This window comes from Ascaphus truei, chromosome 5 (genome assembly GCF_040206685.1).
Source record: "Ascaphus truei isolate aAscTru1 chromosome 5, aAscTru1.hap1, whole genome shotgun sequence".
Taxonomy (NCBI): Eukaryota; Metazoa; Chordata; class Amphibia; order Anura; family Ascaphidae; genus Ascaphus; species Ascaphus truei.
In genome coordinates, this window is record NC_134487.1 from 209587173 (window position 1) to 209607426 (window position 20254).

The following is a 20254-nucleotide window of genomic DNA, read 5'->3' on the forward strand; positions in this document are numbered from 1 at the left end:
AGGGGGGGGGGTAAAGGTTTTTAGGCTAGGGAGTAGCTTTGGAATTAGGGGGTAAGATTGACATACACTAGTGAAGAAGCAGCCAAGTGACCCCAAGGCGAGTTGCGGTCAAGCTCTGGCGGTCATTTGGTTCGCTGTGCAACGGCCGAGACCAAATGTCATAGACCACACACCAGAGACTTCGGTAGATCACACACTCCAGAGACTTCGGAGGGAGGGGGTGGAGGGATATCTGACCATATATCAAAAAAGTTAAGTGAAAAACTTTAAAAATGGAGGCACACACCATATTCCTTTGATATTGTCGAAAAGATATAGATAGATATAATAAAAAAGGAATAGGACGATACCGTTCTGTGGCTAACGAAATGCTTTTATTTGTGCGAGCTTTCGAGATACACTGATCTCTACTTCCGACGATCTTACAATGAATAAAGCATGCAAGGGTTTAAAGGAAAAAAGAAAAAACACAAAAGCGCACCAAGATTGAGATATGATGTGTATTGACAACAAATAAAGATAATAATATGCACTTACATATATAAAAACTTTAATGGTCCAGATCACGATCGTCACTTCTATTGGTAGGGCAACAAATGGGATGAAGAGGGGGATAATCTCAGTCTTCTGGAACAAGCCCCGCGCGCTGGGGCTGTATTCAGAGGCTGCGCTGCGTCTCTGCTTCACACGCTTGTCGGCGTGATGATCTGCGTAGTGCGCATGCGCGGCAAATGAGGCCCCCTATAGTAGTCCCGGAAGCGCCCGCCCGTTTTCCGTTTCGATCGAAAATGGCAATAAAAATAGCAATAAAAACACTTGTGTGAAGACTGGCTGTATGTGATAAACAGACCAGCGACACCCTTCTACCAATAGAAGTGACGATCGTGATCTGGACCATTAAAGTTTTTATATATGCAAGTGCATATTATTATCTTTATTTGTTGTCAATACACATCATATCTCAATCTTGGTGCGCTTTTGTGTTTTTTCTTTTTTCCTGGGACTTGGTATCGCTGTTGGAGTTTTCCTGCGGGGATCCATATTGGAGGTGGGGGCAGACACCTTCAACACTAAGAGCTGCAAGAGATTAGAGAGGAACCACCATTCCACTATCCTAAAGAGCAAGAGCGCGGACTGGACTCAATTTTCTACACATGCAAGGGTTTAACTTAAAAACAGTGCATCTTCGAATGTTATCTGTGACTTTTTTTTTTATAGATATACATAGTATTTCTAGAACTTACGTTTCACAGCCTTTTCATTTCGATCATATACTTCATTCTGAAATATTTCGGTACTTTCATGTTTTACAGAAATACAGATGTAAAAATTATTTATGGCAGGTCCTGTTTATTTTGTTATTTGACTTTATAAAGGGAGCCTTAACCCGCTTTGGAATGTTGGCTGCATTCTTTACCCTGTTATCTAGCTCTTTATGAAAAGAGCAGATTCTGTACATTTCACATTTGCATGTTTGGTCTTGAAAGCCAAACTGCAAAGAAAACATCAAAAACCAAGATAATTAGATACAGTAGAGGACAAACTACTTATATGAGAAAAACTTGGCATGCTGCTATGGGGTAAAGGGTAGACTGCCAAACCTCAGGAATCTGTAAAGAAATCCCTTTCTCAGCTACTGAATTAAAGGATGCAACTATGGTGTCCCTCTAGCTGGCCATCCCAAGATACGTACCTGTTATGTTACCAGATTTAAATCTTCCTCCAGGGGCAACAAAATGGCTTCCAAGTTTCAACCCAACAGGAAGCTGCAACATTATTGGGTGTGACTTCCCATTGGATGGCTATTGAACTCCTTTAAAAACTACTAAGTAATACAGTAGAGCCCCGCTCATACGGCGGGTTCCGTTCCAGGCTGCCGCCGTAAAGCGGAAATCGCCGTAAAGCAGGGCCCTACTGTACCTTTGAAAACAGATGCAGAGCTGTAAACCGCCTGTTTCGCTGACAAATTGCATCTGACAAGGAGTTGCGCACGCACTAAAACTGTTGTTTAGTGACAACTGGATACTCAGCTGCTGTGCATGTCATGCCGAAAATTGCCCCCCAAAAAAACGGAATAAGTGCCGAACCTATTGAATATGGGTATACATTGGGAAACGCTGTATGAGCGGAACGCTGTAAAGCGGAGCGCCATAAAGCGGGGCCCTGCTGTACTGGTAATGTCAGTGCTATATATCTGGGGAACAATGTTATATTGACTCTTTTTCCGCTGTCTCAGAGGAACGAGTGTCACTACTGATCTCCTCCTCTCCCACTTGACACTATTCCCTCCCATCTCCTAAAACCTCGTTCCTACTACTATAACACCCTACGCTCACAGACATTTTTAACTCCTCCCTCTACTCTGGTACCTTTCCCTCCTTCAAACCATGCAACAGTTATACCATTACTCAAAAACAGCAAGCTTGACCCTACCTGTCTTTCTAATCATCGACCTGTCTCCTTCCTGCCTTTTGCCTTCAAACTCCTTGAACGTCTTGTATTGTCTCGCTTGCTCCACTTTCTCAACACCCATTCTCTCCTAGACCCTCTACAATCTGGCTTCCGCACTGCTCACTCAACTTAAACAGCCCGCACTAAAATAATTAATGACCTCTATGCTGCCAAAGACAGAGGTCATTACACTCTGCTCATATTACTCGACCTCTCTACAGCATTTGACACCTTGGACCACCCCTCTTCTCCTTCACACTCTTGGTATTCGGAACAAAGCTCTATCCTGGATCTCCTCTTACCTCTCCCATCGTACTTTGTGTCTCTTCTGCCAACAACCTCCATTGATCTCTCTGTGGGGGTACCCCAGGGCTCTGTCCTGGGACCTCTTCTCTTTTCTCTGTACACACTCTCTCTAGGTGACCTAATAACATCTCTTGGGTTTAAATATCACCTCTATGCCGACGACACACAAATTTACCTTTCAACCCCTGACCTTACACCTGCTGTACAGACCAAAGTTTTTGAATGTCCCTCTTCAATATCATGCTGGATGGCCCTACGCCGGCTTAAACTTAACATGGCAAAAAACGAGCTCCTCGTACTTCCTCCCAAACCTGGCCCTACTACCTCCTTTCACATTTCTGTTGGAAGTACCATCATTAACCCAAGCACGCTGCCTAGGGGCCACACGACTCCTCTCTCACATGCAAAACATTTCTAAAACCTGTCGCTTTTTCCTCCGGATTACAAAGATACGCCCTTTCCTCTGTTCGACCGCTAAAACTCTCAGGCCCTCATTCTCTCCTGTCTCGATTACTGCAACTTCCTGCGGTCCGGCCTTCCTGCCTCACCTACAATCTATCCTAAACGCTGCTGCCAGAATCACTCTACTCTTTCCTAAATCTGTCTCAGCATCTCCCCTGCTCAAATCACTCTCCTGGCTTTCTATCAAATCCCACTCAATTCTCCTCCTCACTTTTAAAGCTTTGCACTCTACTGCTCCACTTACACCTCCTGATTTCTCGCTATGCTCCATCCCGACTCTTGCGTTCTGCTCAAGGATGTCTTCTCTGTCCCCCGTTTGCATCTAAAGCCCTCTCCCGCCTTAAACCTCTCTCACGGACTCCCCCACACCTCTGGAATGCCCTTCCCCTCAATACCCAACTAGCACCCTCTCTATCCACCTTTAAGACACACTTGCTTAAATAAGCATATGAGTAGCACTGTGGATAATACTAGACACACGCTACATAAAAGCTTGGCCCCCTGCAGACACACTTACCAGAACTCCCTCCTACGGTCTCTGTACATTCTTCCTACCTACCTATTAGACTGTAAGCTCCTCGGAGCAGGGACTCTTCCAAAATGTTACGTTTGTCTTAAGCACTTATTCCCATGATCTGTTATTTGTATTTTATATGATTGTCACGTATATTACTGCTGTGAAGCACTATATAAATAAAGACATACATACACCAACGTAGTGGAGATGTCAAATACCTATATAAAAGAAAGAAAAGGAAAGAAAAAAAAAAGGGGGAGAGTAGGAGTTCTCCTACGATAAGAGTGAACTAAGGACCATGCAGGTTTAAAGGACCAAGATGTACTAATGACAGACATGTTTAACCCTGTGTGCGCCAGAGAGGGCACATTGCGATCACATGACCACTCGATTGTTGTCACGGAATCTGTAAACAAAAGAGGGATCCTCTTCCGTTTCCCTGCATGCCAGACCGCATTGTACACTGCAGTTAAGGGCTGTTAAATACGGTGTGCGGCCGTGCCTGTGCGAAGGCGCGTGCACACGTTGTGTGTATACTATGCGAGTGAGGTACTATGTGTATGTGTGTACGTTTTCAAATAAATACTTTAATAACATTGTACATGTACATTTTTAGCGGCGGTAGCGGCGCAAAGTCATTATTTTTCTCATCTTACCCTGTGGCGGCCGGCTCCACTCTCTCTGCCGTGCGAGCGCGGCACCATTATAGAATGGCTGACTAACCTCAGTCAACTAAAACTGACGCGCGCACGGCGTAACGTACAGTATAGAACCGGCACAAAGTGATCTCCCCTGGAAAACGAGCAGTAAAAGGCCATGACAGCCACTACATCATGGGGCACCTGGAATGCCACAGCCCATAATGTAATGGCATCTTACGGCACCAAAAAGAGCTAAATATGGGCAGTTTGCTTTTTTCTGAACCGCATTAAAATTCCTGCTACGGGGATCCCCTGCTTCTAGAGATACTTACCTCTCAAGGGGCTGCTGGCATCACATATCCGTTTAAAAAATGTCCATATCACAATAGGAAGCCACAAGGGATGACGTTGCGGCTTCCTAGTAGGACCTTTAATCAGAGATTTTCTGTGCCAAGTAGTCCCATTAAAAGGGAAAAAAAAAAAAAAAAAAAAAAAAACCAAGGTAACCCCAGAGCTGAAACTAACACGGTACAGCTCAAGTAAACCCCGCTATCCATATAGTTTCCCCCCACCCCAAAAAACAAACAAAACAATGGACAAGGCAATTCATCTCTAGTTTCTAGTTAAGGACTCAAACCATTTCATAACCCTTAGATAAAGATTGAAATTACCCTGCGAAGCATTAGCTTTCTAGAGTTTAACATTGAAAACGTTTCTATGACATTTAGTCCTTTTTAAAAGGGCAGTTCAGCCCAAGACAAAAGTAAACAAAAAAAAAAAAAAAAAAGAAGGACAGCCGTAAGACACACACACCACACACACACACACACACACCACACACAGGAAACCATTTTTTTTTATTTTACTACCTATACGAGAACAAATTTGCTCAAAGTCTGCCAAAAGTCTAATGAACATAAGACCATTCCTGAAGATATAATTTCACTTTTACGATGCCGAACGTCTGGCAGCATTCTAGTCCACCAGAGACTTTTAGGATCGTGACCAAAAAAAAAATTGCTTCTGTATCCATTAAGTGGTCATGGCCAGCCCCCTGATGACAAACGCAAGTGTCCTCTACTTCCATTTTGAGATTGTACATTCTAATAGAGTACTAAACGCAATCTTCCTTCCAGAACAAACAAAATCCTCATCACATTCCATGAATGTCAGAAGGGTCCTTGGAGTCCTGGCCCCCTTTGACATTCAGGAAACACCATAAAAGGCACTATAAAAAAGTCAACCTTCTAAATCAGTTAGGCTGATAGTGACACATTTTAACTGATATCCCATGAAACTCCATCATTTAGAATAATATCTTATCCTTTACTGTTTATTACAGCGTACGGGGCAAGGCATGAGCAAATTAGCTATGTGCACTGGAAAGTGTACCCAAAATAGTTCTCACTACAGTGGAGATGGTAGAAATCCATTACACAACATTTAGATGAATATTTTTGCTGTATTTTAGATTTAAAAAACAATAAATAAAGTTAATCTTAATAAATCGACGCTTTCCCAAAATGTTAAATTAGTGTTTTTTATATTCTTATCCAAATCCAAATGAAGATCTGAGAAGAATAAAAAAAAAAGGTATAATACCCAAATGCAACATTTTTTAGAATATTGTACAGATGAGATGAACGATCAGTATTAATCCCATTGAATGCACGACATTGGGGCAATATCTTAAAGTGAAAGAATCTCTCTGCAAATAGTGTTGCTCCACCTGAACATGGACTCAGATAAAATATGATAGTACTGTATTGGTAGACCACAATTGTGTAAAGTAAAATGGTGTACATGGCAATGTAATCTAGCTCATACATCATTATAATCTGATCTACTATAGAAGAAAAACAAAAAACTTAAAAAACACTTTTACCAACATAAATAGCATATGTGGAATCACAAATTACACACAAGTGCAGAATTAAAATGCTTCGGAACAAGCACAAAAACGGTAATAAATGAATAAACTGAGTAGTTTAATGAAGGTGTGGCCGGGGTATGGCACAGACATAGTTCAATGCGTGACAAAATTCCTGGTATGAGAACAACGCCACAGGAACAAGGGAGTGACTGGAAGGGAGAAATAAATAAATAAAACATGGAAATGGTGCCCAGCTACGAACTATATTTCAAAAACACGAGAATTTAACATCGACACACAAAAAAAAAAAAAAAGTTTAAGGGGAAAAAAAAAAAGAGAAAGTAGGGATCGCTACTCAGGGCACCATTACAGTCAAAAGCCCCGTTCTCAGCTTGGTGCCAGTGAAGTGACGGTAAAACAACCGACTCCCGACACTAGTTTGAGTTTGTTACAATGCATTAAAATCACTTTTCCAAAGACCGTCACCATTTTGTGCCTGCCTGGGTGTAACTACATAAGTTTACACAGTTTCCCGGGGGCGGGGTGCAGCCATATTGTGGGAAGAGAATGGGCCTTGTACAGTGCAAACTTGACTTATACAATACGTTTTATAGCGAACGAAAAAAAAAACAAAAAAATCATAGGAATATAAAATTGAGCATTTTACACCACATTTTGTTGCTGAAATCCAGCGAGTACCTCCACACATTTAAATACATTAAATTGAAGGAGTAGTCTCCTCTTGTCCTGCCCAGGACTAAAATGTACATCACAAATGTATTCTCAAGTGCGTGCCTACCCCACCGTAGCCCTTAACTGAGGCCGACTATGCTCTATAACCACCATAACTCCTTGATCGTCCTTCACCCAACATCCGAAAAGTTGATGGCAACTCATAGTTACATTACCCGAAGTGATTCCGGTCCGATTTAACCAACGGGAAGCCACACACAGGATTCAAGATCACACACTGTACTCTCACTTGGCTGGAAGTTCTTGTCAAAAGGGTCAATTTCCCAGCAGCGAACAGAAATAATAATATATATACACACATACTAATCGCAACAAATCCACAACTTCATATCAAGCAAGTCAATTGCGATACAAAGAACCCCTAAGTTTTGAAGATATTCAGCCTGTAACTAAAATAATTTTACTTTGCCCCCCCAAAAAATGAGATTGTTGTGATAGTAAATTGTTTCTCCCCCCCCCCCCCCCCCCCCCTCCTCCCTCCTCCCTCCCTCTCCTTTTTAATCCATTTAACTCACCTCCGGGGAGATCTTGTTCAACAACAATGACCAGGGCGGGGGCTCAGGCCGACGGCAGCTGCTTTGTCTCCGCTCTCAAATTCCACTTTATCCCAGTCCGTGAACTCTGGGAGGAAACAGGATGAGACGGCCAGTTCCTGCCTGTAGGGCCCCTCCCTCACCGCTCGTCTAACCCCTTAATCAACAGCCCCGATAATACAATGAAAACAAAACTATTGCAAGTTATCCCAGCACATTTGATGTGCCTCCCTCCCCCCTGCGAGATGAACCCAAAACAAAATTAAAAGAAAAATGGTTAAGTACTTATAGTGGAGCGATGTCAGAGGGAAGTAAAGTGGGGAGGTGTAGTTCGCTCTTGGAACAGCTTGGAGCAGAGAATCAGTGGTTTCAGCCACCACCCAGTTTCAGGTAGGTGGAGGTGGGGGTTGGCGTAATCACAGGAAGGGCTGGAGAAACGCATGAATAGTATTCTTCCTACGCGAATAGAGGATGATACCGTGTTAGCCAGTAGAATAGCAAAGAAAAGTAAGGTAGACGTTGATACCTTTTAATAGTTAACTCGTGGTTAAAAAAAGTGTAAGTTTTCAGTACCACAAAGGTCTCTTCTTAAACTGGATTTTTGTTATTGTTTGTTTGTTTGTTTGTTTGTTTAAAGTCACATGTAGAATGGGCCTTTTGTGGTCCTGAAAGCGGTTGGCTAATAAAGGTATCACTTCTATCCTATGTCAAATTAAAGTGATTAGATGTTAATACTGACTCGGCTAAAGGGGAAACCAATGGAATTTAGGGGCATGTAGATCAAGATCAACAGATTTGGGGCGTCATCAAATTTAAGAAATGTGATCATCTGCTTTAATCCACATTGTAAAACAGGTCACTTTCTGTCACTTAGCGACCAGCCTCCCAGACTGCAAACTAAACAGAAAGGGATGATTACATCAATAGAAGCAAATGGATGACCTCGGAATCTGTGAGTCACCATCCCATCCCCCGCCCCTTAAACCTTTTAACATACCAGTAAATGAACACTCAGCCAAGGTTCTGGGAATTAAACGGCCACAGTTTATATTAAGTGTCATTACCGACAACCGTAAGTGCTAACCCTGCCAGAATGCTCACTAACCGATAAAGGCCAATGGTACTTAATCATTGCCCACTACCCCAAGCCAAGGACTACACAGCCCCAGTCACGCAGATGACCTACCTGCGAGAATGTGCCCCAGGTACACACAGCACAATGGGCCCTGTGCACTCTCCACCACCAGGCATTAGCATCCCATAGAGCCCTTTCTGGCTCCTACCAAACACTCTCTCCTCCCCCCTAACCAGCCGCTGTCACAGAGGCAACAAGCCCCAACATACACATGTAGCACACTTTCCCCACCTCCTGAGAGATGTGTGGTTACGGTGTGTGTATATGGTGCAATACCTGTGGTGCACAAGAGATCTGAGTGGGAACTAGATCGCTAGTGGGAACCTGGGATATACCTGAGTCGATGTTCGGTCGGTAGCGCCTCCACCTGTACAGGATTCTATGATCTAAAATAATCCTGCTACAGGACCCGCATACAATAAAACACACACTTATGAAAGATAACAGTTTTTACTGAACATAAATAACTTAGGATATATATATATATATATATATATATATATATATATATACATAGACCACCAACCAGGCCACTCACGGCCGTACCCTACAATGCTCCGCTCCCCCATCCAAGGTGTGTGTGACAGCGCTGCCCCACTATAGTGTTTGCTAAGCAGGGCAGGGTCCCTATCTGAGAGCCAGGGGCCTAGCTGGGGCATAAAAGGGGGTATCGGGCCTAGTGCAGGTGCCACTGAAATCTGCACATATAACTTACTCCTTCCTTGTCCCAGCTCCAACTGCCACTCTCCTAACTATCAGCTCAAACTTTAAGCACACGCAAAAGTTCCAATCTCCCCTCAGGAGATTCTAGCAGCCCTATTAGCTGTACTGTGTCATGTGTTGTGCAGCCCCAGGGCTGCTGGAACCTTTGCATGCGCAAACCTTTTCTGCGCATGCGAGCGCACAAACAAAATGGTGGCACCCTTACCGGCTACCCGCCTGCAGTGGAGGTGAGGAGAGCTAAAGGGAGGACCTGGCTACATCCTCCCCCTGGTGGAAACCCAACGACCCCACTTGGGAACGTGTAATACACCAATACAGAAAGTTATATAATAAAAATACAATAAACTATATACAACTTAACACAATATGACTCTACATAAGGTTGTACATTTCCGTAAACATTGCTATAATGGATTTCACTTTGCTACGGGCCCACTGCTGAGCCTCATAATGGGGTGCCCCAATTGAATCATAGGTCATCCGAGTTGGAGGATGCCTAATTCTTTGACTCCGTCGGAGCGGTTCCTCAGCAACTCCCTCTGGGGAGCAATAAACAAAGTCCTGAAGATCAGCCTCTCCCATTTGAGGTTATAAATGTCTCTGACTAGTCTCTCTGGGGCACGAAGCACGGGCTTCTAGGATCCAGAGGTTGACTCGTTGGAGCAACCCTGGTAGTCATTGGTCGTCGGGGCCCTTTACCCGTAGCTCCTCCGGGAGGTGCTCCATGGCTTTGGGGTCCCCTTTGAGAGGGTCCCTCCATAGGATTCACTTCGGTCTCGTAGACTGTTTCTTCACCATCGGTGTGGACTTATGGTTGGTGTCTTTGGCAGCCTCCACTTGTTCTGGCTCACCGTCCAGTGGTGTAGCCGGTATTTCGGCTCATCGTCTTCCACTTGTGGAATAGGGAGAAGGTGGTTAAGGGGCCAGACCCTTACCCGGCTGTCCGTGTCTTTTATGCGGTAGACCGGGAGGCCTGGCATCTGCGACTCGACCTCAATTACACCGTTACGCCAACGGTCGACTAGTTTATGTTTCCCGGGAATTCCGAGATTGCGGAGAAGCACAGCATCTCCAGGACAGATTTCACGGTGTCTGACCTTGTGATCATAGTGCCTCTTGTTGTTGGCATTGAGCTGAGCAGAGGACATCTTGGCAACCTGGTAGGCCTGTTGCAGACTCTCCTGAAGCCTTTGCACATATTTGAAATGCATCGTGTTGGGTACCCCATCGTTTTATACCCTCAGACGCACATCCACGGGTAGCCTGGCTTCTCGCCCGAATATGAGAAAGTGTGGCGAAAACCCGGTGGACTCGTGGTGAGTTGTACGCGTGTACCAAGGTTTCCACGTGTTTGCTCCACTCAGACTTCTGAGCGCCTTTCAACGTGCCCAGCATATCCAGCAATGTCCTGTTGAATCGCTCAGGCTGAGCGTCACCCTCCGGATGGTACGGAGTTGTCCGGGACTTTGTGATATTATGACTCTTGAGCAGTTCCCGGATCAACTTGCTCTCAAAATCCCGGGCTTGGTCGGAATGAAGGCGATTGGGCAGGCCATAATGTACGAAGTACCTTTCCCACTGTATCTTCACCACCGTGATGGCCTTCTGGTCTTTGGTGGGAAAGGCTTGTGCATGTCGCATGTAATGGTCTGTGATGACCAGCACGTTACAGACACCTCGGGAATTAGGCTCGATGCAAAGGAAATCCATGCACACGAAGTCCATGGGGCCCGAGCTCTTCAAGTGAGGCATTGGTGGGGCTCGGGTAGGAAGCGTCTTGCGCTGGATACACCTGGAGCACCGACGACAGTGTCTTTCCACCGACTCGCGCATCTTTGGCCAAAATAATCGGTCTCGAACCAACCAGAAGGTATTCTCCGCGCCAAGATGTCCATGCTCATTGTGCAAGGCTTTCAGAACCATATGTTGTAGGTTCCTAGGCAGAACCAATTGTCTTCTATCCGGGTGGTTGTGATACTGTACCACCCAATAGAGTAGGTAGTTATCCATTTCAAATTTGTCTGTTTTGCGCATAAGTATAGCGACCATGTCGCTGGGGGGCATGCTTCAGAAGTTCAGGCTTGTTCCTCTGCATGGCCTGGTGAATAATGCCCGCCACAGGGTCCCGCATCTGGTATTCTACCATGTCTTTCCATCTAATGATCTTATCATGAGTGATATTCATCCGTTCAGGGTCACAATATGTGGCGGGGATGGCTTTGGAGTGGCACCCTAAGGAGTCCGCGACCCTTAACTCTGAGAAAGAAAAAATGATCGATATCAGCGCTGCTCCTTGGGATGACAGACTCACCAGGTAGGTAATAAAATCAATTTATTAAATCTACATAAAACAGATACTAGAACATAACAAAAAAGACCTCCTCCCGCATGTTTCGGGCGAGTTCGCCCTTTCTCAAGGAGTATTGGGAGGAGGTCTTTTTTGTTATGTTCTAGTATCTGTTTTTGTAGATTTAATAAATTGATTTTATTACCTACCTGGTGAGTCTGTCATCCCAAGGAGCAGCGCTGATATCGATCATTTTTTCTTTGTTACTTCTGGATCGTGGTCGCGCAGGAAGTGCGTCATTACCCTTTCAGGTATCACAAGACCAGGAGACACAGAGGGGACGGACTCTCGTGAGCTGTGTGAGCTCCATCCGTGGGCTGCTGCAATTTGGGGCCGCTGGCCCCACATAGGAAGCAGGTCTGCAAGTGGCCCTTACCCCGCATCTTCAAAAGGGTCTTTTTTCCTGCTCCGCACGTATATCTTATTTGGCTACTAGCTGTGGGGGTCACCCTTGAGTGGACAGACGGTTCCTTTGGATATCTTAACTCTGAGAAGGCCACTCTATCTTCTCTGATCGTCGCGGTATGGCACATGGCTCGCATCCCTGGTCCAGGGATCTCCTTCCAGAGGTCATCATTGGGAGTGGTGCTCAGGCCTGGTCTTCGGGATAGGGTATCCGCTCCAATATTCAGTGGCCCCGGTTTATATTTCGGGGTAAATTTGTAGTTTGATAAGGCCGCCAACCATCGATGGCCGATAGCATCCAACTTGCCGGTGGTCATTATGTAAGTGAGCGGATTGTTATCCGTTCTGACTTCAAAATTAACGCCATAGAGGTAATCATGGAGTTTATAACGATTACCCATTTGAGAGCAAGGAACTCCAGCTTGTGTACCGGATAGTTCTGCTCGCTGGGAATCAGACTGCAGCTCACATAGGCTTCTAGTCGGAGTCCCTCCGGGTATTTCTGGTGCAGGACGGCACCCAATCCCTTGAGATTTGTGTCTACATGAAGAATGTAGGGCTGTTCTGGGTTGGCATAAGCGAGAACAGGTGCTTCTGTTAGACTTTTCTTCAGACCCAGGAAGGGCCGCTCACATTCGGCCGTTAATTTGTTATCGAACGGCTGTCTGGCAGAGGTGGCCTTTCGCCCTTTGTCCTCAGGGTATATTTTAAGGATATTGTTGAGAGGCTTGGCCTTGCTTGAATACCCCTCCACAAAACAGCGATAATTGCCACAGAAGCCGAGGAAAGAACGTAGCTCCATGACGTTCTCAGTTCGGGGCCAATTCACCACTGCTTCCAATTTAGCTGGATCAGTGGCGATCCCATCAGTGGACACAATGTGTCCAACGTAGGTCACCAAGGTGTGGCAGAACCGGCACTTGTCGAGTGACAGTTTCAGGCCTTCTCGTCCCAGACATTCCAGCAATTTGAGCAGCCGTTCTTCATGTTCCTCTAAGGCCTACCAAGCATTCCCAAGGATTCATGTCACCAATGGTTTTCTCCATGAGACGTCGGAATGGGGCTGGAGCTCCACATATGCCTTGGGGCATACGCGTAACTTGATAGAAGCCCAGGGGACAGATGAAGGCAATCTTCTCCTGGTCTTCTGCACTCATCTACTCATTACTCATCTGGTAATACCTAGATTGCAAGTCCAAGACACTGGACCATTGATTCCCCGTCAGAGCGTTGAGAATCTCTTCAATACGGGGAATAGTGTACTGATCGGGTACGTGCGATTGTTCAATGTCCGGTTATCGACACACAATGTTATCGACCCATTCTTCTTCCTCACCACCACGATGGGCGTGGTGTAGGGACTCCGGGATTCGGTCACAATCCATCTCTTGTAAGATGTCCCTTACATCGTCCACATCCCGAGGGGCAATGCGACGAGAACGCTCTTGGAAGGGGGTGGTGTCACTGAGACGGATGGTGTGTTGGGCGTTTCGGCTGCAGCCCACATCTATCTCACTTGTGGAGAATACGGACCCGACGTTCTTCTAACTTGGCCGTGAGTCAGTTTTTTCATTCAGCCGGTAGATCTGAATCTCCGAAGTTGAACGTCAGCCCAGTTGGTGGCTCTGACACCGCAGCGGTATTCACTTTGGGCATACAGTTATGTCCGGAAATAATTGGACACTGACACAATTTCCATAATTTTGGCTCTGTACGCCACCACAATGGATTTGAAATGAAACAACCGAGATGCAATAGAAGTGCAGACTTTCAGCTTTAATTCAATGGGTTGAACAAAAATATTGTATGAAACGTTTAGGAATTGCAACCATTTTCATACACAGTCCCCTTATTTCAGGGGCTCAAATGTAATTGGACAAATTAACACAATCATAAATAAAATGTTCATTTTTAATACTTTGTCGAGAATCCTTTGTAGGCAATGACTGCTTGAAGTCTGGAACGCATGGACATCACCAAATGCTGGGTTTCCTTCTTTGTGATGCTTTGCCAGGCCATAACTGCAGCTGTCTTCAGTTGTTGTTTGTTCGTGGGTCTTTCTGCCTTAAGTTTTGTCTTCAGCAAGTGAAATGCATGCTCGATCGGGTTGAGATCAGGTGATTGACTCGGCCATTGCAGAATATTCCACTTCTTTGCCTTAAAAAACTCCTGGGTTACTTTCGCAGTATGTTTTGGGTCATTGTCCGTCTGTAAAGTGAAGCGCCGTCCAATCAACTTCGCTGAATCTGAGCAGACAATATATCCCTATACACTTCAGAATTCATCCGGCCCAGTGCCATTGTAAGCCATGCATGCCCATGCCATCACACTGCCTCCACTGTGTTTTACAGATGATGTGGTATGCATCGGATCATAAGCCGTTCCAAGCCTTCTCCATACTTTCTCTTTTTGTTCTTGTATTAGTTTTCGGTTTGTGGAGCCATCCCACGAGCACAGCAGCACTTACCTCCTTTTTAACAGGTTCTATATTTGATTTATCACATCTTATTTAGATTTAAACACTGGTTTACTTTGCACGAAGTATAAATTTACTTGAGTACAATATTCAAAATTTTATGAGCGCAGATCACTTCTTTTTCACTTCAACTGTAACTTGAATTTGTTTTGGTACACAGCCAAAATAACAAAAACAATTTTCGGCCTTGGTCGAATGCCATGGGGTAGGGCAAGATATTTTGGACAAATACTTAGATTTTTCCAGGAATTTTGGAGGTCCATTCCTGCACTTCAGGTATTAACTTGTAGCCTCGCTGGGCATCGTCCTCGAGAGTACTCTCCAGGGAGAAGAGGTGGTCAGCTTCATCCCGGTCGGGGTAGCAGCACATCGCGACCATCCGCTTCACTCCCCCTGGTGGAATTTTTGTTAACCCGAGTTGTAAGTTGAAGATGTCTTTTCATACCTGTCTTGGACAGATATCTTGCTACACTCTTCCAGCAGGAGGGGATGGATTGTTAAAGGATCCAGGGGTAGCTCGCCAGCTTCTCGCAGGTAGGCCCGAATCATGTACGTAGGAGACATTCTCCCTGATGGTTTGGACTTAAAGGAGGGTGGCTTGGATTGAGAATCCTCCATACTATAGGGTTCCTTGATCTTTTCCATGTGGTAGTCTGCTCTCTGAAGCTCCTTTGAAGAGGTTGTGGCACTTTCTCCTCGTGACAAGTCACGAGTCTTCCTGGGTGTTTGGAACTGAAGAATGACCTCCTGATCCTGTATCCGTTCCATGAGGTTCTCGTAGCTGGGAGTATTCACAGTGGATAGATTGCAGCAGATTCGGGCCACCAAAGGGTGATGGAGGAAGGCTCCCCGCAGGAATTGCCTGGTTCGGTAGTAGTCCAATTCCGCCATCCTGATGATCCTTTTGTGGATCAGAGTCCACAGAGCTAGTTGCAGTCGGTGAAGGAATTCAGACAAGTCTTAATTTTCCTTCTGTTTTAGGGCATGGAAGTGGGCCAACAGCACAATAGGGTCATCCGTCTTGCTGTAAGTCCTAGTCAACGCACGTACCAGGTCTTGAGCCTCCGCGTCGGGTGACCTTCGTGATACAACCGCATGATGTTGGTGGCCGGAGGCCGCAAGCATTCTACGATCCGTTGTGTCTTGATCGCATCTGAGCATGTCCACCTGGGCAGCACCTTTTCTGCGTGATCCCGCCAGTCGTCGAACGTCTCTTCGCCCAGTTGTGTGGGTCGTACTCCTGAGAAGTTTTTTAGGCGCCGGTACTGGTGACTGTGAGCTGACTGTGTGAGGGCCTATACCAGTTGCGGTAGCGTCACTCCTAAGTTGGAAGTTCCCAGAGACAGGTGGCTATAAACTGGGCTCTGATCAGTAGTTGGGGCAGGTTTACTCTGATACCGGCTGACGGTCGGGGTCTTGGGTATCACACTTGAGGTGAAAGTGACCCTGGGTACAGGTAGGTCTGCTCGAACTGGGGTACTTGCGGCCATCCATCCCCCCAGGACTGTAAGGGGAGGTGGACGCTTCAGCGTGAGAAAGGACCTCAGTGGAGAGCCCCGAGATGGCCGGTCTAGCTTGATAGGGAAACTCGGAGGTGAGTCTCGGAATGAAGGTCCCTACGGAGGTTGGTATCTCAGGGTATATCAGTGGGTGCCCTGTGGGCAGGGCCTCGGATGGGTTTAGGGTCTGAGGGGCCGTGTCCAAGCATATATCATGTTCCGTGGCCAATAGTATGGCACTAGAACGGAAACCTGCATCAAGTTTGCGGCCTAAGATCCTGGCATTGTCCAGACCCGGGAAATTTCGTGCGTGGTCATGGACAGCAGTTATTGAGTTAATTATGGATACTCCTCCCACCGCGACCACATGGTGCGGGGACACGTGGTACTCTAGGGCCCAGTCATGGACCTGTTGCCCGGAGGTTGTAAACATGGTGGTCTGAAGGGTTTCACAAATTTAGACTACTGAGTAGGGCACCCCAGGTCTGATATCTCAGCAGCACATCCAATTGTAGCACACTTTCCCCAACCCCTGAACGATGTGTGGCTACGGTGTGTGTATATGGTGCAATACCTGTGGTGCACAAGATTTGAGTTTCCGCTACTGGTAACCTGGGGTATACATGAGTCGATGTTCGGTCAGTAGCGCCTCCACCTGTACAGGGTTCTATGATGTAGAATAACCCCGCTACAGGACCCGCATACAATAAAACACACACTTATGAAAGATAAGTTTTACTGAACATAAATAACCTAGGAGATATATATATATATATATATATATATATATATATATATATATATATATATATATACCACCAACCAGGCCACGCACGGCCGTACCCTCCAATGCTCCGCTCCCCCACCCAAGGTGTGTGTGACAGTGCTGCCCCCCTATAGTGTTTGAGTTGGTGCACTAATGCGTTGGGTACTTGCCGGGTGATGCCACACCCGGGCGCGCTGATGCTGGGATCCACGGATCCGATGCTGATACTGTGAAGCCTCCGCCTCTACTTTGGGTTGGTCCTTCGTGGATTGTACCACCGTAAACAATGTCTTTATTAATGTAGGGTGATCTGTGTCCTGGACCCTAGGCCGCAGCCACTGTGCGGCATCTCCCTGTGTCCCTAACACTAATATTGCTAAGCAGGGCAGGGTCCCTAATCTGAGGGGCAAGTCCCTATCGCAGCCACAAACTATGTGGGAGTCGGGGCCTAGCTGGGGCATAATAGGGGGTATTTGGCCTAGTGGAAAGGCCACTGACATCTGCACACATAACTTACTCCTTCCTTGTCCCAGTTCCAACTGCCACTCTCCTAACTGTCAGCTCCCTCTTCAAGCACACCCAAAGTTCCAATCTCCCCTCAGGAGATTCTAGCAGCCCTATTAGCTGTACTGTGTCATGTTGTGAAGCCCCTGGGGCTGCTGGAACCTTTTCTGCGCATACGAGCACACAAACAAAATGGCGGTGCCCTTACCGGCTACCCGCCTGCAGACCCCTCTCAGACAGACCCCCCCCTCTATGCACCTCCGCGGGTGGGGGTAATCAGGAGAGAGGGGGGGAGAATGACACCCACAGACACACACTGACTGACAAACACACACACACACACATTGACTGACACACACACACTGACCGACACATACACACTGACCGACACACACACTGACTGAGACACAGACAAGGAATTCAGCTACTATAAATATAGGAGTGCAAATAGCTAAAACACGTTCTAAGTCAAACGTCTTTGCGTTTTGACACTGATTCTGTTTTGATTATTAATTAAAAACATCACAATTACAAATCCAATTTCTGTGACAAAACAGTTACAAAAGACAAAGACGTTTCACTTAAAATGCACGTGATCAGCACACACACCATTTTTTTTTAAAAAGAGAAGAAAAGAACGTAGCACAAAGCATAAATCTGTGTTGAAATTTATCACACTAAAATGGCTTCTAAATAGGCACACTCACAAGTGGAGTAACAACAAGCGCATTTGAGAGAGAATTTCTCATGGTGGTGATCATCTGCTGTAATCATCTCATGGTGCATCAAAACATTTAAATAAAAAAGCTGGCATGCACAGGGAAGACATCTCACAGGTAGAGACATATATTTAGGCAGGTGTGATTGGTGCAATTGCACCAGGCCACGATCTCAAAGAGACCTCGCATCACTTTGACATCACTCGAATCAAAATGCTCAGTTTTTGCAGCTCCAGGTAATTTAAATTCTTCACTGTCAGAGGACTTAAAGCACATTGATTTGAAATGTGTTAAATGTTTAACAAATTGCTGCAAAGGCAATTCACTGCTGTCCGGTATGAGTTTACCGAAAACCAAGCACAATCAATGATAAATTAGAACATTTAATGTGCAGTAACAATCATACACATGGCAAGTAACTCTGACGCGTTTCGTCCCCAGTTTGGGACTTTGTCAAAGAGTGTGTTAAATGTTTAATCCGTTTTTCATTACTCCCAGGGATGAAACAAGTGAAGAATGGTCGCAGTCGCCCGTCATTCTGAGCCCCATGCCCCCTCCGCCCCTCCACTTTATCATGCCATTGCAGCGCTATGGATTCTGGAGTGCACATTTTCCTGCTCAATGGAGATTGACAGCCACCAAACAGTGAAACGTCGTGCCCCATAATTTTTAAAGCCAGCGCTTGTGTCGCACCATAAAGACCACCACGAAAAATTTAAACATTTTTAAAAGACAGGCATTGGCTATAAATCCGCCCCTATCCCCGCCTTTAGAGGCACCATCCAGTTCTTCACTGCATAATGAGAAGCGGCAGCTGCTAAACACAGAAATAATTAATGATGATCAGGTTTAACAAATCTATGAGAGAAAAACAGCTTCTACCATTCTCCAACCCTCATCAAATATTTATATGAGCATGTGTTTTTGTTACATTACTGTTTATGTATGTACAGGTCTGTGTATGTGCATTAGTATGAAAATATCCTGGTCGGTTGGGCACCTAAAATTTTTGCCTGTGTTGCTGAGCAGCTCTAAGGCTGCAGTCAGGGTGGAGCAAACCACACTCTCACGCTCGGCGCGATCAGAGTGATAACTCTGAATGCCCTCGTCCAGGGTGAGGGTGCTTGCCTGTGCGCTTGCTGCTTGGCGAGTCCACCAAATTTGATTTGGCTGATCGCTGATGCGTCATGTGAGCAGTTTTACCAATGAGGGTGAACCAGCTCAGTGACATCATGGCCGCGCCCCCGTGCGCACAAAAAACTGTCCAGAAATCGCCCGGGCGAGCAGAGGGCATGACGTTAGCGCACCCGCTCCCATCCTGGCCGCAGCCTACAGTAACTGACCTGTCAGTCATCACTGAAAACTGGCAAGAGCACGCCCGATCCTGCTTTCATGTCGCGCTTGTAAAGCAGAATCAGATGCGCCATGACTGATGGGTAATTCAGCGCTGCACCGCTTAGTGTGGACTGAGGTGTGCAGTGTAGAGAGGGCTGGGGAAGGGAGCGATGCAGAGATTTCCAGGACTCTTCCCAACCTTGCTCTCAATAATGTGAGGGGGAGGAGTGTCGGTGTGCTGTGTGTACTGTCAGTATGTATGTCGGTGAGGGTCACAGATACACCTTAACACAGTGGTTCCCAAACTTTTTCGGTTCAAGGCTCTCTAAGTCGATCAGAATTTTTTCAAGGCTCCCTAAGGTGATCAGGATTTTTCCACGGCGCCCAAAGTGAAAACAAAGTTGTATATACATACCTAACAGTTGCAGTGCGCAGTTGGTATGTCTCTCACGCAGACTCTCGCTCTCTCAGACACGCTCACGCAGACTCTCTCTCTCACACACGCAGACTCACACACACGCAGACTCACACACACGCAGACTCACACACGCAGACTCACACACGCAGACTCACAAACACGCAGACTCACACACACGCAGACTCACACACACGCAGACTCACACACACACGCAGACTCACACACACACGCAGACTCACACACACACGCAGACTCACACACACACGCAGACTCACACACACACGCAGACTCACACACACACGCAGACTCACACACACGCAGACTCACACACACACGCAGACTCACACACACACGCAGACTCACACACACACGCAGACTCACACACACACGC

The 20254-nt window shown here is 46.1% G+C and overlaps 1 protein-coding gene and 1 long non-coding RNA gene across 5 annotated transcripts in view; one reads left to right on the forward strand and one right to left on the reverse strand.

Annotated features, from left to right (window-relative positions):
• CTNNA1 (catenin alpha 1) overlaps positions 1-7979 on the reverse strand; it is a 48195-nt gene extending 40216 nt beyond the window's left edge. Inside the window, exons 1-2 of one of the 3 annotated variants that reach the window (XM_075601631.1) lie at positions 7822-7979; positions 7519-7624 (exon numbers count right to left, since the gene is read on the reverse strand). The gene's annotated coding sequence lies outside the window, so the exon portion shown is untranslated. Of the gene's footprint in view, positions 1-7158; positions 7312-7518 lie in introns of those variants that run through there. The other 2 variants (XM_075601630.1, XM_075601632.1) reach the window with 2 other exon arrangements.
• On the forward strand, positions 7488-19974 carry LOC142495743 (uncharacterized). 2 transcript variants are annotated; one of them, XR_012801804.1, is made up of 3 exons: positions 7488-7926; positions 8392-8488; positions 18609-19974. It is a non-coding gene; the product is annotated as an uncharacterized LOC142495743 (long non-coding RNA). The 2 variants fall into 2 exon arrangements; XR_012801805.1 differs by having other exon boundaries at positions 8411-8488.
• The last annotated feature ends 280 nt before the right edge of the window (positions 19975-20254 follow it).